Source organism: Artemia franciscana, chromosome 4, assembly GCF_032884065.1.
Source record: "Artemia franciscana chromosome 4, ASM3288406v1, whole genome shotgun sequence".
Classification (NCBI taxonomy): domain Eukaryota; kingdom Metazoa; phylum Arthropoda; class Branchiopoda; order Anostraca; family Artemiidae; genus Artemia; species Artemia franciscana.
Genome location: NC_088866.1, coordinates 24,162,669 through 24,188,308, shown reverse-complemented (window position 1 = coordinate 24,188,308; position 25,640 = coordinate 24,162,669). Strand labels below are relative to the sequence as shown.

The 25,640-nt window shown below is 35.3% G+C and overlaps 1 protein-coding gene and 1 long non-coding RNA gene across 2 annotated transcripts in view; one reads left to right on the top strand and one right to left on the bottom strand.

The window, feature by feature from the left end:
* Positions 1-25,640, top strand: part of LOC136026181 (large ribosomal subunit protein uL16m-like) — a 235,760-nt gene that overhangs the window by 83,239 nt on the left and 126,881 nt on the right. The gene's annotated exons all lie outside the window — the stretch shown is intronic.
* On the bottom strand, positions 10,223-12,541 carry LOC136026179 (uncharacterized). Its single transcript, XR_010617230.1, has 2 exons — positions 11,652-12,541; positions 10,223-10,847 (listed from the first exon to the last, which is right to left on the bottom strand). It is a non-coding gene; the product is annotated as an uncharacterized LOC136026179 (long non-coding RNA).

Below are 25,640 nucleotides of genomic sequence, written 5' to 3'. Positions count from 1 at the left end.
ACACAAAAACAAAATGCTATTCTGTTCGATTATTTAATAAATGATCCTTAAGAATCCTTTAAAAGTTCCAAACGAGTGGATTCTCTGTACTGAAGAAGGCAGTGAATTCCAGACCTTTTAACAAACAATGAGGGGATTGCAATCTGATCGAATAGTAGGGGTGGACGAAATACAGATATTGTATGAAGAATGAAGGCTATATGGAGCTGAGTCAGAAATAAACACAGGAGTTTTTGAAGAGATTTGGTTCCCCAATTGATTCTGTGCTCTCTGATTGCCTTTGTTGTGTTCCTAAATGTGTATAGTTTAATGGGTATAACGTTCTGTACCCATATAGATTCGTACAGAACGCAATCCAGCTTAACTCCTGATTTAATCAAGTAGTTTGTGGTAAAGGAATCTGTAAGTAAGGATTGACGTGGCTCAATAGTAACCGAAACTCTAAAAAACAGAACACGGAGTAAGCTCAAAAAAGTAGGCTCGAGACTCTAAAAAACAAAGTAAATAAATTCTCTATCACCTAATTTCGTGTTTCCTGCCCCTCGAGTGTGAGTTTCTGCAACTACTAATTAGTCCAGTTCGAATCGTCTGAATTTGGCAGTCAAAACGTCAATACGATAGTTTTTTTTTTTTTAACGTCGTGACATTCCAAGTTGCAATTTTCATATTTTTAAATCATTGAAATTATTATGGCATCAGGAACAGCCATGATCCCAGAGCCAGTACACAACGTTAACTAATTTATCTTCTCAAAACTACATGAAGCGCTTAAGCCGGCATAGAACCAGACTGCTAGAAGTAACTGGGACTTCTAGTTGAAAGGAGGCTTTGTGCAATATTGGGCCCATTTTTGGGCAACATGGTTTGTCATACTTGGTGATGCTTTAAGTGAAAATCCTGCACAGACAATCTCAAGCCTATTACCACCGACACATTGTCCATTAATGTCTACAAATATTATTCTACTACTGATAAGGAGATTCTCTTTTTCTTTATAATCAAAATACTGTAAAATATGAGTTAGTGTTGCATTTCAGCCATTTGGATGTCCATAGTCCATATTCTGCAACTAATATATGGTAGAGTGATCATACTGTATTAATATTATATCTGAAGTCATTTCTGTAGTAGGAGCAGATTTATTTTTTGTTCTGTAAAAATAAAACTAATACCCTTCGGTGGTTTATGCTCTTAGTGCATCTACAGGCACCCTGGGCAAACAGAAGAAGTCAATCATGAATGTAGAAGTAACACTGGAAAACAATCAGTTAAATTTTTTCTGCTGGATTGAAGCGGACAGCAACTATTTTACATCCTTATCAGTATTTGAGCTTGTCATTATATAAACTAAAAGTTATTAGCTAAAAGTAAAAAATGACTGGCACTAGAAGCCACTAGTGTGACTGAAAATGTGGCAGTAAGTGATACAGCTGAAAAAAATTAAAGCAGCGCTAGTGACATGAGGGTGTAACAGCACGATAAAATTTAAAAACGTAGACGACGTAAGGAATTTACTTGAAACACTAGATGACGTTAACCTTTTTAATTTTCTTTTTAGTATCTGGAAGACCTACTAAAGCTTCCATTTACATCATTTTCTCTGTAGTTTCTGTGAAGTTTCGAAATGATCAAAATTACCAAAATAAGACGTGCTTTAAGTAAGTTGTAGAATATCACATGGCAACTGGAAATTAAAAAAAACAGCTAATCGAAATGCTCTCGTATGTTATGTACTATACTCTTATTGGTCATTTAGTACCTTTTGTTGGCTCTTAATCCTACGCCTGAACGGAAGCGAGAACTTGGCTACAACTATAGTTAATTTTATATAACTAAACTAGAAACATAAATGCACCAAATATACTCATCTTAGGTTTACTTAACTGAACTTGAAATTCAACTGCACTCATCAAATCACTCCCCTAATCTACATATACCCAAACCGACTTATACCCAAACGGTACCCACAAGATATTCCCAGAAAATGACAAAATGATAGAATACCCCAGAAACTAAGGTGAAAGTGACACTTGCATCTATTTAGAATCTACTTAACCGGCATAAACCCTAGCGTACAACATGAAGTTGACGTGAATAAGCTCGAACCTTAAAATAAACCATCTTCATTGTAGGACGAAGTACTTGATAGTATAAAAACACAAACCATAAAAAATCGCCTTTCCACCATTTCTTGAGAAAGGGCTCTTCCCTTAATGTATTGTTGCTAAGGTTTATATTTTCATACCGTCGCTTTCATCTATATTTTTTTTTTCATTTTTGCACTACGGACGGCTGTATAACGTCTCGCCTGAAACATCCGCATTTATCTTTGCTTTGATTTACCTTCTTTTTTTCTTTGTTGTCCTTCGTTTTCTCGTTTTTTACCTTTTAGAATAATTATAGCTGGATAAATATCCAGCAAAAGCGTGTAGAAACTCATATATTAAGTTGAGTTCCAGGAGTAATTTTTCAGTTTTTTATCAATTTAGATCTCTTACTTAGAACTCCAAAAATGTACCTTTAAATTACAGTATGCCGGATGGGGCACAAAAAGAGGGACAAAGTGAACACTCATTTTTATAGTTTTATGTTCTAAAAGTATTTTTAAATTGATGAATTTTTAGTTACTCTGATCAGTAGTTGATGACAGTTTCGACGTTCGACATTCCGACATTGAAATTTTTCACGGCCCTCTCCAAGATGTCAATCGAAACTCTCCCAACTTCTCTCTTGATGTTTCTGTTCAGCCTTTCCAATGTAACTAGCTTATCCTCATACATTTTCTCCTTCAGGTAGCCCCAGAAAAAGGACTAGCGGACTTACACTCTTTCTCTCAACTCTTCTTTTTAAAACAGTAAAAAACTTTAGCGTAAAGAGCGGGGCGTTGATGAGGAGGCAGCCCCTTTCATATACGAATTAATTTCTGTTCGTTTTAAGTTTTAATGTAGCTCCTTACTTTCAGTTGAAAAAACTTGTTTTTTTATTTAATTTCTGAACGTTTTTGAATCAATGCATGTTTTAATTTTGGCTCTCCGCAGAGGAATAATTAAAACGAAATTTGCATATATTTTTTTTTGGCTAAATGGCTTTCTCATAATTTTGACCCAATGATTTTGAGAAAAAAAGAGCGGGGGAGGAAGCCTAGTTGCCCTCCAATTTTTTGGTTAATTCAAAAGGCAACTAGAACTTTTAATTTTGTACGAATCTTTTTATTAGTAAAAGATATACATAACTTATAAATTAGCTTACGTAAAGAATTTTTTATTCTCATGTTTTTATTACACATATGAGAAGGTTTGACCCCTCGTCAGTACCTCTCTCTTTACACTAAATCTTAAATTGTGTCCCAATTCATTAAGAATTATCCCTGAATCACAAAAGCCGTAGAATAAATAGTTGACATTACTAAAAATACTTTAGCGTAAAGAGCGAGGTATTAGGAGGAGGTGAGCCCCTCATATGGGTAATAATTTCTGTTCGTTTTAAGTTTTAATGCTGCTCCTTACTTCCAGCTGAAAAAAAACCTTTTCATATTTATTTTTTCATTGTTTTTTTTTAATAATGCTAATAAATCCTGCCCTCCCTTCATGGAAATTTTCTTCTCCCATGACATATTCCTCGATGGGAAGTTCCCCCAGTATATACCCCTCTTATCAACCCCTCCCCCCAACCAAAAAACCTTCCTTAAAACGCCTGTACACTTCCCAATAACCATTACTATATGTAAGCACTGGTCAAAGTTTGTAACTTGTAGCCCCTCCCACGGGGACTCTGGAGAAGTACGTCGTCTCCAAAGACATAGTTATAAGGTTTTTCGACTATGCTGAATAAAATGGCTATCTCAGAATTTTGATCCGTTGATTTTGGGAAAATAATTAGCGTGGGAGGGGGCCTAGGTGCCCTACAAATTTTTTGGTCACTTAAAAAGGGCACTAGAACTTTTCATTTCCGTGAGAATGAGCCATTTTTTAACATTCTAGGACAACTGGGTCGATACGATCACCCCTGGGGAAAAAAAACAAACAAACAAACAAACACGCATCCGTGATCTGCCTTCTGGCAAAAAATACAAATTCCGCATTTTTGTAGATAGGAGCTTGAAACTTCTACAGTAGGGTTCTCGGATACGCTGAATCTGATGATGTAATTTTCGTTAAGATTCTATGACTTTTAGGGGGTTTCCCCCTATTTTCTAAAATAATACAAATTTTCTCAGGTTCTTAACTTTTGTTGCGTAAGACTAAACTTAATGAAACTTATATATTTAAAATCAGCATTAAAATGCAATTCTTTTGATGTAGCTATTGGTATCAAAATTTCATTATTTAGAGTTTTGATTTCTATTGAGCCGGGTCACTCCTTACTACAGTTCGTTACCACGAACTGTTTGATTCGTTACCACAAACTGTTTGAATATGGTCACCGAAATGCCACAAAAATGTGACATGAATAAAGAATGCCGAAATGTGACATTAATAGGATATGCCACCAAATCGCCTCTCTTCCACCGAAAAATGCTTGAAATGATCCTGTTAGAGAAACTCACCTAAAAAAGAAAAAGAAACAATTAATTCTCTAGCAAACATTACTATTCAATGGTGTCCCTCTTTTGTGCCCCAACCTGTAGTTAAAAAACCCTATATAGATGGCTATACCAAATTGAACCTAAACAAAACTTTTTTAGGATAAATGACTGGTGTATTTACTTCACTTTTGCTTTTACTTAAAATTTTTGCTAGATGTGGCTTGAGAAATATTCAGCAAAAGGATATTGAAAATCCTGTATGCCAAAGTCGAATTCTATAAGTTTTTCTTTTAAGTATTGGTTTTAATTTTAAGGCTAGCAAGCTTTAAAGAGAATAGGGATCCAAAATTGGAGCTTTTAAATAACGCTATGATCAAAAAGTTAGAAAGTCCTTTATAACACTCCACATGGTTAATTTTGGGAAAATTTGAAAGCGTTAGGATCTTTTATTTGAGCTTTCTTTGAAGTCTTCTTAGTCTGTTTTCCGAAACTTTTCTACGCCGACAAATAAGTGTTGACTGCAAAAGACTGTTGACTGTTCCAAGAATTTGTGTAATTTGATTTGAGCTATGAAACGTATGTCCCTTTTCTGATCAAATAAAAGAATATAAAATTGAATTGAATATAGCTGAGGCAGGCAATGTAGAAATGAAAAAAAAATTGCATATGGTTAATTGTAGGTTTAGACAATCTCAAAAATTCCAATGCTCAAAATTGCAGATTAGTTACCTTAAGAGGATTCCATTACCTTAAATATTATTTTGCGATCCCCAACGTCGGATGACTGTTTCAAAGACAAAGGGTCAATTAGTGAATTCTCCCAGGGATTAGTTATCATTGAAACCCATTGAGAATTTATGCTTTGGCAATGAAATTTGATTGAAAAGACAAATGGTTTTCAGTCAAAGCGAGTTGCACCATAGGAAATTTGCAGAGCTGCAAAATTCATCAAATTACACTGCTTTTTGGGATAACTTTTGGCATTTTCCTAGTAGGTATACTAGAACCTTTTTGAAGTTAATTCTGAACACTTTGGGTTTAATTAAATGGGATATCCAAATTTTCTAACCATTTTGTTGTTTTTTTAACAGCAATTTTCTTTTAAAAACCTATAACTGAAAAATAGCAACCTATACTGTGTTGCAGCCAGTAAGTGCGGTCCATTTGCACTTTACATAAAATCAAATAGATTGCTCTAATTGAATTTTCAAGGAAATTGACTTTTAAATATTTGCAAGGAATGGATTAAAAACGAGGAAAGCGTTGATGAAACTTAAAGTCGTTTCAACGAAACACTTTTCAATCGGTGTCGTCACTTAAAAAGGCATTTTGAGCTCAGAATTTTTGGTCGAACACTTCCTCAACTTTCTACAATTATTTGAGTTTATATACAATTAAACTGCCTGCTAAGAATTTGTTCCGTTTCGGAGCAAGGTAGATCCTGATTTTTGTGACATTTTGAGCTGCTACATAAAAATGTAAAACAAGTCAATGGTAGCTTGACAGCGTTCAGCAATTTTAGATCTTTAAACGATGTCAGAAGGTTATCAGAATCGAGTGATGTTTTTAACATTCAAATTCTGATTTTTGTGAAATTTTGAGCTGTCACATAAAAATGTATAACAAGTCAGTGGTAGCTTGACAGCATCCAGCAATTCCAAACCTTTAAACAATGTCAAAAGGTTATCAGAATCAAATGATACTTTTGAAATCCAAATTCTGATTTTTGTGACATTTTGAGCTGCAACATAAAAATATAAAACAAGTCAGTGGTAGCTTGACAGCGTTCAGCAATTCCAGACCTTTAAATGATGTAAGAAGGACATCAGAATCAAGTGATATTTTTGAAATCCCAATTATGATTTTTGTGACATTTTGATCTGCTACATAAAAATATAAAACAAGTCAGTAGTAGCTTGACAGCGTTCAGCAAATCCAGACCTTTAAACGATGTCAGAAGGTTATCAGAAACAAGTGGTTTTTATGGCACTTCGTATTAACCAAGTGACATATAGCAATCGCCAATTCTGTCGGTCTGTCTGTCTGTCAGTCTTTCTGTCTGTCGGTCTGTCGGTCCCGGTTTTGCTACTTTAGGCACTTCCAGGTAAGCTAGGATGATGAAATTTGGCTAACGTATCGGGGACCAGATCAGATTAAATTAGAAATAGTCGTTTTTCTGATTTGACTATCTGGGGGGGGAGTGGGGGGCCGGTTAATTCGTAAAAAATAGAAAAAAATGAAGTATTTTTAACTTATGAGCGGATAATTGGATCTTAATGAAATTTGATGTTTAGAAAGATATTGTGTCTCAGAGCTCTTATGTCGAATTTCAACCGGATCTGATGACATTGAGGGGAGTTGGAGGGGGGAAACCTAAAGTCCCGGTTTTTCTACTTTAGGCACTTTAAGGTAAGCTAGGACGATGAAATTTGGCAAGCGTATCAGGGACCGGACCAGATTAAATTACAAATAGTTGTTTTCCCGATTTGACAATCTGGGGGGGGGGAGTGGGGGCCGATTAATTCGGAAAAATAGAAAAAATGAAGTATTTTTAACTTATGAGCGGGTGATTGGATCTTAATGAAATTTGATGTTTGGAATGATATTGTACCCCAGAGCTTCAATTTTAAATCACGACCAGATCTTATGATATTGGGGGGAGTTGGAGGGGGGAAACCTAAAATCTTGGAAAACACTTAGAGTGGAGGGATTGGGATGAAACGTAATGGGAAAAATAAGCGCAAGTCCCAGATGTTTGATTGACATAATCGGAACTGATTCGCTCTCTTTGGTGTAGTTGGGGGGGGGGAGTAATTCTTAAAAATTAGAAAAAATGAGGTATTTTCAACTTACGAACGGATGATCGGATATCAATGAAATTTTATTTTTAGAAGCATATCGTGTCTTAGAGCTCTTACTTTGAATCCTGACCGAATCTGGTGACGGGGGTGGGGAGTTGGGAGGAGGAAACCTAAAACTTGGAAAACACTTATAATGGAGGGATCGGGATGAAACTTGGTGGGAAAAATAAGCACAAGTCATAAAACATAGAAATAACATAAAACAAATAAAAATAAAATAAAAAATAAACATAGACATAAAACATAGAATAAAAACCTGTCTAAGATACGTGACTGACATAACTGGACTGGATCTGCTCTCTTTGGTGGAATTGGAGGGGGGGGTAATTTTGAAAATTGAGGTTATTTGTAACTTACGAAAGGGTGACCAAATCTTAATGAAATTTGATATTTAGAAGGATCTTGTGCTTTAAAGTTCTTTTTTTAAATTCTGACCAGATCCTGTGACGTTGGGGGGAGTTGGAGGGGGAAACCGAAATTCTTGGAAAATGTGAAAATTGGGGTATATTTATCTTACGAATAGATGATCGGATCTTAATGAAATTTGATTTTTAGAAAGAATTCATGTCTCAGAGCTCTTATTTCAAATCCCGACCAGATTGTTTGACATTGGGGGGAGTTGGAGGGGGAAATCTTGGATATTAATTCAAAAACGTTTAGAAATTAAATAAAAAAAACTAATTTTTTACTGAAAATAAGGAGAGCGACATTAAAACGAACAGAAATTACTCCGTGTTTGAAAGGAGCTGTTCCCTTTTCAACGTCCCGATCTTTTCGCTAAAGTTTTTTACTGTTTAATAAAGTGGAATTGAGAGAAAGAGTCAAACTTTAGCGTAAAGAGCGGGGCGTTGAGAAGGGAACAGCCACTTTCATACACGGAGTAATTTCTGTCCGTTTTAAGTTTTAATGTCGCTCCTTACTTTCAGTTAAATAAACTAGCTTTTTTTTATTTAATACATATTTAGGATCACCACAACATCTGTTTCTTTGATTGAATGTTATCAATAGTTAGGCTCTTACACTGTCGTAAAATTCTTATATTACGATTTCTTACATTACTATGAAGAAATTGATTTTTTTTTTTCTTGTGGTACACCGACTAAATCATATAGAAAACATGTTTACTGAAAACTGGAAAGGGGTTACTCAGTCACGAAGCAGAATTTTCCATATTAGGGGTCAAAATCTATTGGCAGGCAGCCAAAGATGGGGCAACTCACATTTTTTCCATCGTTTTCCCATATTTTGCTCTTTTTCCTTTGGCTTCCTTATGATTAATTTATAGTCCCAAATATCCAGGGGGATTATGGCCCCCTGCCCCCCCCCCCCCTCTTGCCGTTACCCATGAATCATTCGATGGTCCTTTAAAGACCCGCATGAATGGCAATTGTACCAAAACTTCTTTTTGCCACCAGACTCATGTGAAGACTGCTATTTTCTAAGATTATATTTTGTTCGTTTCAAAAATTACGAAGCGTTTAAAGCAGTGCCATATTTTTGCTAGTGTAGAAACGCGAAAATAAAGAATCGAAGCCAATCAGTTAAATTTGACAGCGCTTTCCGTCTGTAAACATTCAGACATTAAGTACATGTTTATTCTGAAAGACAACTACACCCGCAAAGAGAGAGCATACCTTTCTGAGATTTTAGGTTACATGTATTTTTAGCTTATGTTTGGCTCATTTTCAAACACGCATATTATTTTTGTAATTGGTGTTTTGTACTACCAAAAATTGCATAACTGCCAACGAAGACTTTTTCATTAAAAAGTTAATCCCTGATTTTTTTTTCTGAATTTATTAAGATAATATCCAAATGTATTAAGTTTAACTTTCGATTGACCCTATTCAAACAGTCAGCTTTCATTTCCAATGCCCTTGGTACTTCAACACTACTTGGCAGTGAGATCCAAATATTACTACACTAATATGTAGGACGAAAATCCTACTTTACGGTAGGTGTCCTTGAAACTAGACTTACTTGTTTTAAAGCTCTTGCTCGGCGACGTCACCAGCGTAGAGGGAACGACAACGCCGTTAATCGTCTTCATGAGTGTTCTGTCCTGGGTGAGGGTTGGAGCTTCGTTGGGGTTGATGTTCCTGGTAGTGAATTGACCGTGGATTATGTCCATCCTAACTTGTGCGTGGTCTACTTCTGGGGTATTTTTCAACAGTTGCAATTGTATTGATGTTGATTATGAGCCGGGCGGGTGTTTGAGTGGACAGGCAAAGTATACGACCGTACTAACGCAGTTAACGAGACTCTAGTTTTTCAGACAATAGTGGCAATTTAAAGGACCGGAGAAGCTCCAAGTTTTGTTCCCTGTAAAACCATCTAACGTGTTCGATCTAAGTTACAACTAAATGCCAATTACGGAGAGTTGAGAGATCTGGCAGTAGAACTGTATCGCAATGGGTCCAAGAAACAAGATGATAGCAGAACTCGGTCATGTCTGGATTTAGTTCATATGCTACCTAATGAATTATATTTGCAAACATAGTAATGTCACCAATGATGGCCGTTAATAAATAATTCAAATACTGAATCTGGGTTTCCAACACGTCATGACGCAGTTTCGTTAGGTGGTTTGCTGTATCGAAATAGATTCTAAAAACAAGATGGTTTTATAGCTCATATACTACCCAATGAATTATATTTGCAAATATAGTAATGTCTCCAATTGTTAGGGGGTTTACTGTATTGATCACCCCTTGTTTTTAAACCTTGATTAGTTGTATATATTTACTAGCTGTTGGGGTGGCGCTTCGCGCCACCCCAACACCTAGTTAGTGGTGGCGCTTCGCGCCCCCCCAAGCCCCCCCGCGCGCGTAAGTCGTTACGCGCCATATTAGTTACGCGCCATTGTAGTTGTGTCCCTATGTCCCACCTGTGAATATAGATAGATATATTATATATATGTTTTTAACTACGTAAAACTTGCGAATATACAACATTCTTTGCTGTCCCATTGTCTGTGCATATAAATAGATTGTCAGGTTTACCGACTCTTGAACATGCAACATATAATGGTCCATGGGAAAACAATCCGTATTCAGATCTATACCTCATGATTCTAATGATTACAATTGAGCTTTGTTGATGGTGATTGCTAATCGAACATTCCCTGTCCCGGTGTCCCGGTCGTCATTTATATCCCCCTGTGCCCCCCGGCGTCCCCGTTGTAGTTGTGTCCCTGTGTCCCGGTCTTCATTTATATTTTTTACTTATGTCCTGGTCATTATGGCTTATGTATGGTCATTTATATTCCCTGTGTCCCGGTCGTCATTTGTATCCCGGTGTCCCGGTCTGTATATACATTCGTTTTTTAGTTTTGTTTTTCTCCTTTATTTTTTTCCTTTTTTATTTTTTTTCTTTTTTAGTTTATTTAGATTTTTAGATTTTTTAGTTTTTTTATTAGTTTTTAGTTTTTTTTTTCTTTTTAGTTTTTTTGTAGTTTTTACCTTCTTTTTAGTTTTTTTAGTTTTTTTTTTTTACTTATGTCCTGGTCGTCATTTATACTCCCTGTGTCCCGGTGCTTTGTTGATTGCTAATCGAACATTCCTTTTGTCCCGGTCGCTTTCTCTTTGAGTGTCGTCATACCTGGTTGGCGGGGGCGCTTCGCGCCCCCCCCAAGCCCCCCCGCGCGCGTAAGTCGTTACGCGCCATATTAGTTACGCGCCATTGTAGTTTTGTCCCTATGTCCCACCTGTGAATATAGATAGATATATTATATATATGTTTTTAACTACGTAAAACTTGCGAATATACAACATTCTTTGCTGTCCCATTGTCTGTGCATATAAATAGATTGTCAGGTTTACCGACTCTTGAACATGCAACATATAATGGTCCATGGGAAAACAATCCGTATTCAGATCTATACCTCATGATTCTAATGATTGCCCTTGAGCTTTGTTGATGGTGATTGCTAATCGACCATTCCCTGTCCCGGTGTCCCGGTCGTCATTTATATCCCCCTGTGCCCCCCGGCGTCCCCGTTGTAGTTGTGTCCCTGTGTCCCGGTCGTCATTTATATTTTTTACTTATGTCCTGATCATTATGGCTTATGTATGGTCATTTATATTCCCTGTGTCCCGGTCGTCATTTGTATCCCGGTGTCCCGGTCTGTATATACATTCGTTTTTTAGTTTTGTTTTTCTCCTTTATTTTTTTTCTTTTTTAGTTTATTTAGATTTTTAGATTTTTTAGTTTTTTATTAGTTTTTAGGTTTTTTTTTTTCTTTTTAGTTTTTTTGTAGTTTTTACCTTCTTTTTAGTTTTTTTAGTTTTTTTTTTACTTATGTCCTGGTCGTCATTTATACTCCGTGTCCCGGTGCTTTGTTGATTGCTAATCGAACATTCCTTTTGTCCCGGTCGCTTTCTCTTTGAGTGTCGTCATTTATTTTTTTCTTTTTTAGTTCTTACCTTTTTTAGTTTTTTAGATGAAATTTTTTTTAGTTTTTTTCTTTTTTTTCTTTTTAGTTTTTTATTGTTTTTTACCTTTTTTTTAGCTTTTTTAGTTTTTTTTCGTTTTTTCTTTTTACTTTTTTTTTAGTTTTTATCTTTTTTATTTTTTTTATTTTTATTCTTAATTTTATTAGTTTTCTTTTTCTCTTCTATTTTTCAGTTTTTTCCTTTTTTTTAGTTTTTTTTTTAGTTTTTAGTTTTTTTTAGTTTTTTACCTTTTTTTAGTTTTTTTAGTTTTTTTAGTTTTTTAGCCTTTATATTTTTTTTTATTAGTTTTTAGTTTTTTTGTTGTTTTTGCCTTTTTTTAGTTTTTTCAGTTTTTTTTTAGTTTTTAGTTTTTTACCTTTTTTAGCCTAAAATTTTATTAGTTTTCTTTTTCTCTTCTATTTTTCAGTTTTTTCCTTTTTTTTAGTTTTTTTTAGTTTTTAGTTTTTTTTAGTTTTTTACCTTTTTTTAGTTTTTTTTAGTTTTTTTTAGTTGTTTAGCCTTTTTATTTTTTTTATTAGTTTTTAGTTTTTTTTGTAGTTTTTGCCTTTTTTTAGTTTTTTCCATGACGTCACCTGATCCATCCACAGATCCACACACAGACAACTTATTTTTATATATATAGATATATATACTAGCTGTTGGGGTGGCGCTTCACGCCACCCCAACACCTAGTTGGCGGGGGCGCTTCGCGCCCCCCCCCAAGCCCCCCCGCGCGCGTAAGTCGTTACGCGCCATATTAGTTACGCGCCATTGTAGTTGTGTCTTTATGTCCCACCTGTGAATATAGATATATATATATATATATATATATATATATATATATATATATATATATATATATATATATATATATATATATATATATATATATATATATATATATATATATATATATATATATATATATATGTTTTTAACTACGTAAAACTTGCGAATATACAACATTCTTTGCTGTCCCATTGTCTGTGCATATAAATAGATTGTCAGGTTTACCGACTCTTGAACATGCAACATATAATGGTCTATGGGAAAACAATCCGTATTCAGATCTATACCTCATGAATCTAATGATTGCGATTATAATGATCCGATTATTATAAATGAACTACGTGACTTATAAGGAAAAATGTGCGTCTGCACGACATTACTGCCTCTGAAGCTGTGAAGCTCAGTATATAGTTTTTTATGTAGCAATTTAGCCCTCTTTGGGGAGAAATGCCACTTTGTCGTGGCACAAACTTCTTTTTGCCATAAAAGGTCACTAGAACTTTTAATTTCAGGTCTAACGAGCCTTCTACTGATTTTCTAGGATATTTGCTTGATATGAACATCCCTGAAAAAGAAAATTTGAAACACACATCCATGATCTTCTTTCTAAAAAAAAATAATAATAAATAAATATTATTTCCACATAGGTGTTTAGGTGTTATTTCCACAAAGGTGTTGGAGTGGCGCTTCGCGCAACCCCAACAGCTAGTTAGCAATATATTGTAAAATAAATATTCTTAAAATGAGGTAGTGTTGTTTAAGTGGTATCATTTTCCTTTTTTCGAACCGACTTTCAGTTAGTGTTTAGAAATGGGATTCTTTGCTGTTTTGATTTCTTATACGATTTTTTTTTCAGTTTTTATTCTTCTTCATTCCGCACCTCTTGGCATTTTTATCCATTTTCATGAGGTTTCAGTACGGTTTGAGATTTAACGTTATAATCAAAGGCAGCGCATTAGTGCTGCCTAAGTAAGACCAAGCCACTTTGTATAGAAGGAATTATCGTAGAAACTTCGAAAGGGATTTATTCGATTTGAATCTAAAGGGCTAGTGCTCTTAGTCGAAAGTAATTGGAGGGTACTCATCCCCCACGACCATCATTTCCCCAAACACATCCAATCAAATTATTGGGATAGTAGTTTTGTCCAACGTAGTTGAAAAGTCTGGAAGTTATGTTTTTTATGGATGACAACTTCCTCTCACACCCCTCAGGACAATGGGTTTGGTCATCCTCTGGGGGCACATAAGGTTTTTGGTGTAAAGGGTAGTCGTATAAACCTTGGAAGGGGATCAATAGATCTGTAATCAAAAGTTTTAGTGCCTAGTGATAATCAGGAGTTTTAGGACTGACAACCAAGGCCAGAGCATAATTTTCACTTTACTGAAAACCAAAATACATTTTTAGTGTTTTTGTATTTTTTACTTTAATAAATAAAAAGTTAAGAAAACTTTAAGGAATAAATATCAGAATATTTATATTAAACTGAGAATCCATGGTCTCTTTTTTTAGTAAAGTGCTAATTGTGTCCTTGTCTTCAGAAGGCAGGGGGTTTATAATTCCATTCATGTTAACTTTTGCTCATTTTGAATTTGATTCGGTTACTTATATTGATTTCTTTTCGTTTTTCGTTTCAGTTATTTATTGACTGATTTGTGGTAGCTTAACATTTAATGGAGTTCTTTAATTTTCTTACAAGAACTTGTTTTGTGGAAAAAGTATCACGGGCCTCTTTATGTTGCTTATATATCAGGGTGTAAAAAAAATATGGTTTAAAGTCATTGGGCATATAGATGACATAAAAACTTAGCAAATCATTCCATAAGATCAAAATTATAGCTTTTGTGGGGAGGGGGGTTAAATACCCTTGGAACGCTACTGTAAATTTTCAATGATATTGTTTTTCTCCCTCTCAACTAATTTTAGTTTACGATTGAAAAAAATAGTGACATTTTGTAAAGAAATCCTGCAATAAAAAAGGTTATTTTATTGCAGGATTCCTTCAAAAAATTTTACTCTTTTTTCTATTCTCTTTTTTTATCTTCTTCTTGATGTCCCTTTTGATATGTTTTTAATAATTCTCTTTTTTTTCATCTTCTTGATGTCCCTTTTGATGTGTTTTTAATATCTTATTTTAAACTGTAATGCAAAGAAATGATCGATTAGAATATGACAAAAATGACTTTTTACGTTGCTTATAAATTAGGTTATAGACGAAAAAGGCATGAAAAGATTTGGCTAGAGAAATGCTATTAAAAATTAGGAAAAATGTATAAAATCAAAATTATGTGTTTTTGGGGGGACTGGTGGGGAAAACGGGGTTAGATATCCTCTGAACGAGTCTATGTTGTGTCAGTAGTAGTATTTTTTACACCTCTCCTAATTTACGGTTGAAAATTAAATAAAAGAAAAGCAAATTTTTTCAACTGAAAGTAAGGACAATATAAAACATAAGAAGAACAGAAATTATTACGTATAACAGAGTGGTTGCCCCCTCCTCAATACCTCGCTCATCATGCTAAAGTTTTTGGCATTTGTAAAAAAGTTACTTATTGTTCTAATCAAACGAGCCTTGTGTTTCAGGAGTAATTTTTTAAAGAATTGGGATAAAATTTAACCTTTAATGTAAAGAGCGAGGTGTTCAGCCTCCTTCATATATGTAATAATTTCTGTTTGTTTCAAGTTTTAATATTGGTCATTACTTTTAGTTGATAAACTTATTTTTCTTATTTAATTTCTGATCTTTTCAAACAACGCCAAGAAATCCGGCTCCACCTCCACGGAAAATCCGCCATCCTACGGAAATATTCTCTGAACAATACAATTCTGGCCAAAATTTACCCCGGACAACTCCCCTTAACACCTCCCTGCGTAAAATTGAACCAGTAAAAAGAAAGCAAAAGAAATTTTGTATTAGGAATTCTGACAAATTCCCCCAGTATACAATTTCCCTTGAAAAGTTCACCCCCTAGAAAATTTCCTCTCCCTAGAAAATACTTTCCGTGTATAGTCGCCTACCGAAAAATTCGTCCTTCCCTCCCCACCCAAAAAATGAATGCCTACTTCCCAATAAGAAACACTATGCCTAAACAATGTGCATATTTTTCGCCTTAGATCTTCCCCCAGAGAATCTAGGGGGGGGGGGGGGGGTCATGTTATTTCCAAAGATATAATTACTCGGCCTTTCGACTATGCTGAACAATTTTGTGTCCAATAAAGAATTTTATCGGACCATTTTGGAAAAAAGTGGCGTGGTAGGGGGCCTAGTGGCCCTCTAATTATTTTGGTCACTGAAAAAGGGCACTAGAACTTTTAATTTCCATTAGAATGAGTCCTTTCCCGATGTTCTGGTTTTACTGTGTCGATAAGATCATCCCTGGAAAAAAATAATAAAATAAACACGCATCCGTGATCTGGCAAAAAGTGCAAAATTTCACAATTTTGCAGATCGGAGCTTGAAATCTCTTTAGCAGGATTCTCTGATACACTGAATCTGATGGTGGGGTTTCCGTTGGGAATTTATGAATTTTAGGAGAATGTTTTCCCCATTTTTCAAAAATCAGGCAAATTTTATCGGGCTCGTAATCTTTGATGGATAAAACTAAATTTAATGAAATCTATATATTTAAAATCAGCATTAAAATCCAATTCTATTAGTATATCTATTGGTATGAAAATCCCGGTTTTTAGACGTTCGGTTTCTATGGAGCCGGGTCGCTCCTTACAGTTTGTTACCTCAAACTGTTTGATAAGGTTATCTGATGTGCGTATTTCTTATACGATTTTTCACTCTTTTTTCCTCGTCTCTTTCCATTCCTCTTTGTATTTTTGTCGCTTTTGAAAAGGCTTCATAAATATTTTATTGTATAGCCTAATCCAAATAAAGGATTGATCGATTAAAATATAAAAAAAAACTAAGCTTCAGTCCGTTACTTTTATACCTAAGCATTAGCAAATAGGGTATTAAAAAGGACGGGGTCTAGGAACGTTGTATCTCTTTTTTTACTGCTCTTTAAGAGCAGTAGTAGATTGCTTGTGAGCATGAGGTATGAAAAAGAATGGAATCCGGAATCTCGCTAGTTATCGCCATTTCTTCTATTTTTCTATTCGAAAAGATAGCATGATTCTGGGTTAATGGCGAAACTAACCTCAAAAGTTTGCAGAAAATACTGCAGCATTGGTTTATCTGTGAATATTTCAAAAACGAGTTCATAGTTTTTACTGCCTTCGGCGAACAAAGCGTTCACTGGAAGTGAGTGAGCAGGCCGTTATGCAATCTCACTTGTTGAAGTACCTCGGCGTCTACTCCATGGAAATGCGTTCTCTCAGTGTTAAGATTGCTGCGTGCAATTATAACGGGTTTACTGTAAAGCGATAATGTATGCTATAACTACATACTTTTAATGTATTATTTAACGATTTATTTTACTCGTAAAAAACAAAAAATGAAATCGGCTCAGTTGTTTTCATAAAACTCTATTATTGATCTTAGCGATTTATTGCTTTTAAGATAAAGAATCAATTTGCGGACGGTTCTTTGTTTGTTCCATGCAATGATTAATTTATTAATTTCATTGCTCGTTTTCTGTTCAAATTGTCATATCCTGTCTCCATTCGACATACTCAAAAGAATTCCTTTGAGTAACAAAACTGTACAAAGACGTATTGATGAAATGAACTCTGATATTGAAACTTCCTTATGTTATTATCTGCAAACAACCCATTTTCTATTCAACTGGACAAGTCAACCCTATCCGGTAATGAAGCATCATTATTGGCGTATGTTCGATTTGTTGTGGACCAAGAAATTCATTAAAAGTTACTATTCGTGAAAACTTTAAAGACGGACACGAAAGGTGAATCAATATTTATTGTCCTGAGTGATTTTTTAAGGAAAAATCGATTCCATTCACAAACGTTATTTCGGTCCCAACAGATGTAGCTCCTGTCATGGTCGGGCGATATAGTGGGTTAATAAGCCATCTTAAAAAAATATTATAGAGGTAACAGCAATTCACTGTGTCATCCACAGACAATATCTGGTAGCGAAAAATTTGAGCGAGAAATTGCACCTATCACTTCAGTTTGTGATTAACGTAGTTAACAAAATAAGAAGCAATGCATTGGATACGCGTTTATTTGCACAATTGTGTGACGAAAATGATGAAGAATTTCAACGATTGCTCTTACATACTGAAGTAAGCTGGTTATCGGAGGGTGCATGTTTAACTAGATTTTACTCAATGTTTGAATCAGTATTAGAGTTTCTGGAAAGTAAAGATCAAGATTTAAGAGAACTGATCAATTCGAAAGCAAACATCGCTTATTTGACAGATTTGTTCAAAGAATTCAATGACATTAACATACAATTACAAGCGGGTAGTCTCAATTTGATAAAAGCAAAGGGTCTAATCTCAGATTTTCTTGGAAAATTGAAATATATGAAGCAAATTATTAGTCGGCGCGAATTTTCCCAGTTTTAAACTCGTCACAGGTAGAATGTCTTGATGGGGATTTTCAGACATACTTTCAACATTTAATTGCCCTGAATGGTAACTTTAAAATCAGATTTGAAGATATTCTGACGATGGAAATATCACCATGGATCATAAATCCATTTAGTGAAACAGAATTGGGCATAGTTATATTACAAGAGGAGCTGCTCGAGCTTAGCACTAATGAGGAGCTGAAGGTGAAACTGAAAGGAGGGTATCAAACATTCTGGTTGCAGGCAGATATACCCACAAAATATTCCGGACTGTGGGTGATTGCTAGAAAGCTTTAGATAGCGTTTTTCTTGTCATATCTTGTCCAAAAGAGTTATAGTGTCGTTAGAAACCTTTTAACGGAAAAAGGAGCAGATTTTCAAATAGTTTGCAGTAACGAACTGTAGTAAGGAGCGACCCGGCTCAATAGTAACCAAAATTCTAAAGAATGGATTTTAATACCAATAGCTACGTCAAAAGAATGGCCCTTTAATGCTGATTTTAAATATATAAGTTTCATCAAGTTTAGTCTTACTCATCAAAAGTTACGAGCCTGAGAAAATTTGCCTTATTTTAGAAAATAGGGGAAAACAACCCCTAAAGATCATAGAATCGCACCAAAAATCACACCATCAGATTCAGCGTCTCAGAGAACCCTATTGTAGAAGTTTCAAGCTCATATCTACAAAAATGTGGAATTTTGTATTTTATGCCAGAAGGCAGATCACAGAGCAGATTTAATATCATAGAGCGGGGAGATATGCTATTATTCCTAACCAAATTAAACCCTAATATTGATAATTTGCTGTCAATTCATTAAGTAAATCCTTCCCATTAACATATGACTATTTTGTCATTGTTATTGTAGAAATGTAGAACTTACTTTACGTTATTGATTAAAAGTGTAATAATTACCTATTTTAATAAATACAACACAAGCAAGTATACTTCTTTATTATTGTTTTTATTCCAATTATTTCTAATAAAATAAATGAAAATGTATTGGTTCCTTGTGCTGTGAGTAGATGTCAAAAAGTTACGTTGAATGGACACAATTTTTTGATTGGTCAGTCTTACATTTTGACGACCACTCACTGCACAGTCAGTTTATTAATAAACCAATCAATTTCCTTAAGTAGATCTGATCTTCACATTTTCGTCGAGTTATTAGAAATATGTTAGAAATGTAGCTGAAAGGGGTCCACTGGAACCAGTAAAAAATGTTAAAGTGCTCTATGAGAAAAAAAGTTTGGGAACCTCTGTGTTAACTCATCTAGTATAAGTATATTTTGGTCCTGTCGTTAGGTGGTTATGTTGTATTTGCGTTTTCTTTTCTTTTCATTACTTCCTTTTTTTCCATTTTTGTAAGCGGGAAGAAATTAGTATGTTTATACTTACAATAATCTAAGTTTAGAAATAAAAGCCAAGACGACGTAATAGTGAAAACGGAAGACAAACTTAAAAGCAGATTATTTTGTTGCTGGTGACTAGTTTGACCACAGATCTCCTGGCTTTTTTGCCTTAAGGAAAAAATCAGCCTCTACCTGCCTGTGCATTCGACCCCTCGATGAATCTAAATCCCCCACAGCTATTCAATATTGAACGCACTCATTTCTCTGGAGTAAGAACCATCAATAAACATGTTCTCGCAATTACTCTAAATAAGCTATTTCAACAGTTGCAAATCACTAATACATAGAGATTGGTTCATGTATTACTACCATTTAGTTTTATACCTCTAGTAGGTATGACCATGAATAAGAACCCCTGCTCTGCCTTATTACTTAATTATCAGGACAGAAGAAGAATTTATACAGTACATCGACTCTCACACCGTGCGTAATTTGTCCGAGCTGAGCGCTTAATCATCGTCTAAAATCATCACAGTCGTCATAAGCAAACTATTCAAAAATGAAAAATGTGGAATGGAACTGGAGATCCAAGTTTTGAACAAGTGTGAAAGAAATTATAGGAAATGTCAAAATTGCTGAACTTAAAATCCTGCGTCCACCAGGGCTGGGGCTCGAGTCCTGGTCTCGCTGATTATTTGGTTTGGGACAGGGGTCAGTGGTGTAACTGCAAGTGTCCTTTTTGAGAAATCAGAATATATTTAAAAAATTGTTCTAAACAAGAAAAGGGGGGTAATATTATAGTTTAAATGCTGTTAAAAACAAATTCTTGGTAATGATTGCCCTTCCCTGGGAAAGTTCACTGAACTTAAAATCCAGCGTCCACCAGGGCTGGGGCTTGAGTCCTGATCTCGCTGATTATTTGGATTGGGACTGGGTAAGTGGTGTAACTGTAAGTGTCCTTTTTGAGAAATTAGAATACATTTAAAAAATCGTTCTAAACAAGAAAAAGGGGGTGTACTCTAGTTTAAATGCTGCTAAAAACAAAATTCTTGGTAATGCTGGCCTTTCCCTGGGAAAGTTCAATGAACTTAAAATCTGGCGTCCACCAGGGTTGGGGTCCGAGTCCTGGTTCCGCTGACTATTTGGTTTGGGACAGGGGTCAGTGGTGTAACTGCAAGTATCCTTTTTGAGAAATCAGAATTCATTAAACAATCGTTCTAAACAAGAAAAATGGGGGGATACTCTAGTTTAAAATGTGTTAAAAAGAAAATTCTTGGTAATGATGTTCCATGATGTCGCTCTTGTTTGCTATGTATTTCTATCGCTATGCACTCCTAAAAGGCTCGACCAATGGAGTTGAAGCTTGACACATGCGAACTTTTTGGTAGGAGACGACCAAAAGCGAGGTTTGAGGGGCTGTAGGGTGGATCTTATATTAAAGCTCTATTAGTTACAGCAGTGTAAAAGGATATAAGGATAGATTTATAAGGTGTATAAGTATAGATTTATGCAACGCTAGTTTCTTCCAGTCTAGTAAACATAAAAATCGATATTTTAAGGTAGGAGAAAATCAAGAGCAGGTTCGTATGGGGTTTGGAGAATGCCTTAAATTACTACAAATTATTATGCCATCTTACAAAAATTATATATTTCAGAAAGAATATTTTTATCCTCACACATAATTTTTACTCTACTCATTTTTGAAATTCGAAAAACAAAACTTCTCTTTTTATGTTTCTTGCGACATTTGTAACTCCTTAAAGCATAAATTTTTATGTTTACTAAACTGGAGGAAAACACTGTTGTATAGATCTATTTTACAATCTTTATAAATTGCTGTTACAATAAAGCTTATCCCAAAGACTTTTTGCTTCTTTTTATGTTGTAGCTTAAGTTCCCCGTTAGGTGAATTTTACGGTCCGTATTTAATATATTAACTGACAAATGCACTTAATTTTGCCAGCTAATATGTTTTTTACGATGCCATATTGTATCATTCAGAAGTATTATTGTATTTGTTATTTCTCTGTTTTCTCTTGACCGGCTTCAATGTAAATTAGTAGAGCTGCTGAATTTGGAGTTAGGTACTTCGAAGCTTAAGCTAGAGATTTAGTTTATTAAGCAAACGTCTGTTTCGACATTTAGTTTATAATCAACTATTTCTATATTAACTAGTTCTATAAGTGAAAGTACGTTATATGGAACGCATTAACTAAATGACTAGCTCAGTATTTAGCTTATCAACTGACAAATGGACTTGTTTTTTGCCAGTGAATCTGTTTTTTACGTTACCATTTTGAATCATTGAGAATTTCTATTATATTTGTTCATTGCCATGTTTTCTCTTGACTGGCTTAAAATGTAAATTATGTAGGGCTGTTGAGTTGGTAGTTTCATCTTAAACTAAAATATTTAGTTTATTGTCAACTATGGGAGGGGCTTAATTCTTCTAGGGAATATGTTTTTATGTATTCATTAAACTCACGGTTCTGAGTATGGATGCGTAGACATAAGAAAAACTGTTGAGTTAGAGTTGTTAGTTTTAAGCTGAGCCCCAATAGCTGAGCTTTAGTGTATTGAATAAATAAAAAACAAGTTTTTTAACTGAAAGTAGGGGGCGGTATTAAAACCTAAAACGAACAGAAATTACTCCGTATAAGAAAAGGACTGTTCCCTCCTCAAAACCCCGCTCTTTACGCTAAACTCTTTCTCTCAACTCTACTTTTTAAAACAGTAAAAAACTTTAGCGTAAAGAGCGGGGCGCTGAGAAGGAAACAGTCCCTTTCGTATACGGAGTAATTTTTGTTCGTTTAAAGTTTTGCAATCGCTCCTTACTTTCAGTTAAAAAAAACTTGTTTTTTTATTTGATTTCTGAACGTTTTTGAATTAATGCATGTTTCGATTTTGGCTCTCCGTGCATGCATAATTAAAACGTAATTTGCATATTGATTTATTTTTTTGGCTAAATGGCTTCATCATTGTTTTGATCGAACGATTTTGGGAAAAAAGGAGCGGGGAGTAGGCCTAGTTACCCTCCAATTGTTCGGTTATTTACACAGGCAACTAGATATTTATTTTTTTTACGAACGTTTTAATTAGTAAAATATACGTAACGTACGAATTAACTTACATAACGAACTTCTATATTCGCATGTTTTTATTACAAATATGAGGGGGTTCATCCCCTCGTCAATACCTCGCTCTTTACACTAAAGCTTAAATGTTGTCCCAATTCCTTAAGAATGACCGCTGAATTACAAAGGCCGTAGAATAAATAGTTGAAATTAATAAAATTACTTTAGCATAAAGAGTGAGGTATTAGGAGGACGTGAACTCCTCATATGCATAATAATTAATGTTCATTTCAAGTTTTGATGCTCCTCCTTACTTTCAGTTGAAAAAACTTTTTTATATTCTATTTTTCATTGTTTTTTTTTTTAATGCTAAAAAATCCCGCGCCCCCTTCATGGAAATTTTTTCCCCTTTGACAAAATCCTCCATGGAAAGTTCCTCCCGCGTAACTCCTTCCCCTCAACCCCTCCCCCCAACCAAAAAAAAACCCTGAAAGCGTATGTGCACTTCCCAATAACAATTGCTATATGGAAACACTGGTCAAAGTTTGTAACTTGTAGCCCCTTCCACGGGGACTGTGGGGAAGTAGGTCGTCCCCAAAGAAATAGTTATTAGGTTTTTCGACAATGTTGAATAAAATGGCTGTCTCAGAATTTTGATCCGTTGACTTTGGATAAAAATAGGCCCCGAGGGGCCTAGAGACCTTCCATTTTCTTGGTCAATTAAAAAGGGCACAAGAACTTTTAATTTTCGTTAGAATGAGCCCTCTCACGACATTCTAGGACAACTGGGTCGATACAATTACCCCTGGGGAAAAAAACAAACAAATAAACACGCACCCGTGATCTGACTTGTGGCAAAAACGCAAAATTCCACATTTCTGTAGATAGGAGCTTGAAACTTCTACAGTAGGGTTCTCTGATACGCCGAATCTGATGGTGTGATTTTCGTTAAGATTATATGACTGTTAAGGGGTGTTTCCCCCTATTTTCTAAAATAAGGCAAATTTTTTCAGGCTCATAACTTTTGATGAGTAAGTCTAAACTTAATGAAAATTATATATTTAAAATCAGCATGAAAATGCGATTCTTTTATGTAGCTATTGTTATAAATTTCCGTTTACTAGAGTTTGGGTTACTATTGAGCCGGGTCGCTCCTTATTACAGTTCGTTACCACGAACTGTTTGATCATAGGCAATGCTCTAGCGCTGCCTTTAGTTAAGAGTTATAATTCTTCAGTATCTATATTCTGATTTCCCTTCCCTTTTTATGGCACTTGGTATTAACCAAGTGACATATAGCGATCGCAAATTCTGTCGGTCTGTCCCGGTTTTGCTACTTTAGGCACTTCCAGTTAAGCTAGGACGATGAAATTTGGCAGGTATATCAGGGACCGGACCAGATTAAATTAGAAAAGTCTTTTTCCCGTAGACCATCTGGGGGGGAGTAGGGGGCCTGTTAATTCGGAAAAAATAGAAAAAATGAAGTATTCTTAACTTACGAACGGGTGATGGCATCTTAATGAAATTTGATGTTTGGAAGGATACCGTGTTTCAGAGCTCTTATTTTAAATCCCGACCAGATCAGGTGACATTGGGGGGGAGTGGAGGGTGGAACCTAAAATCTTGGAAAACGCTCAGAGTGGAAGGATCGGGATGAAACTTTGGGAGCTGGGGAGCTCTTTGGGGGAGGAGGGTTAATTCTAAAAAAATAGAAAAAATTAGGTATTTTTAACTTACGAAATAGTGATCGGATCTTATTGAAATTTGAAGTTTGGAAGGATATTGTCTCTCAGAGCTCTTATTTTAAATCCCGACCCGATCTGGTGACATTATGGGGAGTTGGGAGGGAACCTAAAATCTTGGAAAATACTTAGAGTTGAGGGATCGGGATGAAACTTGGTGGTAAAAATAATCTTAAGTCCTAGAAACGTGATTTACATAACCGGAACGGATCTGCTCTCTTCGGGGGAGTTGAGGGGAGGAGGGTTAATTCTGAAAAATTAAAAAAACGAGGTATGTTTAACTTACGAAGGAGTGATTGGATCTTAATGAAATTTGATGGTTAGAAGGATATCGTGTCTCAGATCTCTTATTTTAAATCTCGACCGGATCTGGTTACATTGGGGAGAGTTGGGGGGACCTAAAATCTTGGGAACGCTTGGAATGGAGGGATCAGGATGAAACTTGATGGAGAAATATAATCATAAGTCCCAGATACGTGATTGACATAACCGGAACGGATCCACTCTCTTTGGGGGGTCAGGAGGGATGGAAGGGTTAATTCTGAAAAATTAGAAAAATGAGGTATTTTTAACTTACGAAGGAGTGATTGGATCTTAATGAAATTTGATGTTTGGAAGGATATCATGTCTCAGAGCTTTTATTTTAAATCCCAACCGGATCCGATGAAGGGGAATTTGGGGGACAAAACTTAAAATCTTGGAAAACGCTTAGAGTAGATGGATCGGGATGAAACTTGGTGGGAAAATTAAGCACTAGTGCTAGATACGGGATTGACATAACCGGAACGAATCTGCTCTCTCTGGGGGAGTTGGGAAGGAGGGTTAATTCTAAAAAATTAGAAAAAATGAGGTTTTTTTAACTTACGAAAGAGTGATCGTATCTTAATGAAATTTCATATTTAGAAGGACCGTGAAACTCAGATCTCTTTTTTTAAATCCCGATTGGATCCAGTGTCATTAGGGACAGGGGGACCGGAAATGATGGAAAACGCTTAAAGTGGAGAGATCTGGATGAAACTTGGTGGAAAGAATAAGCACAAGTCCAAGATAGGTGACTGTCATAACCGGACCGGATCCGCTCACTTTGGTGGAGTTGGGGAGGGAAGTAATTTGGAAAAGTTAGAAAAAATGAGAGAAAAAATATTTGTAACTTACGAACGGGTGATCACATCTTAATGAAATTTGATATCTAGAAGGATCTTATGTATCAGATCCTCCATTTTCAATTCCAATCGGATCTGGGGACATAGAGGGTTGGAGGGCGAAACAGAAATCTTGGAAACTGGAAATCTTGGAAAACGATTAGAGTGGAGAGATTGGGATGAAACTTGATGGGAAGAAAAAGCACAAGTTATAGATACGAGATTGACATAATTGGCA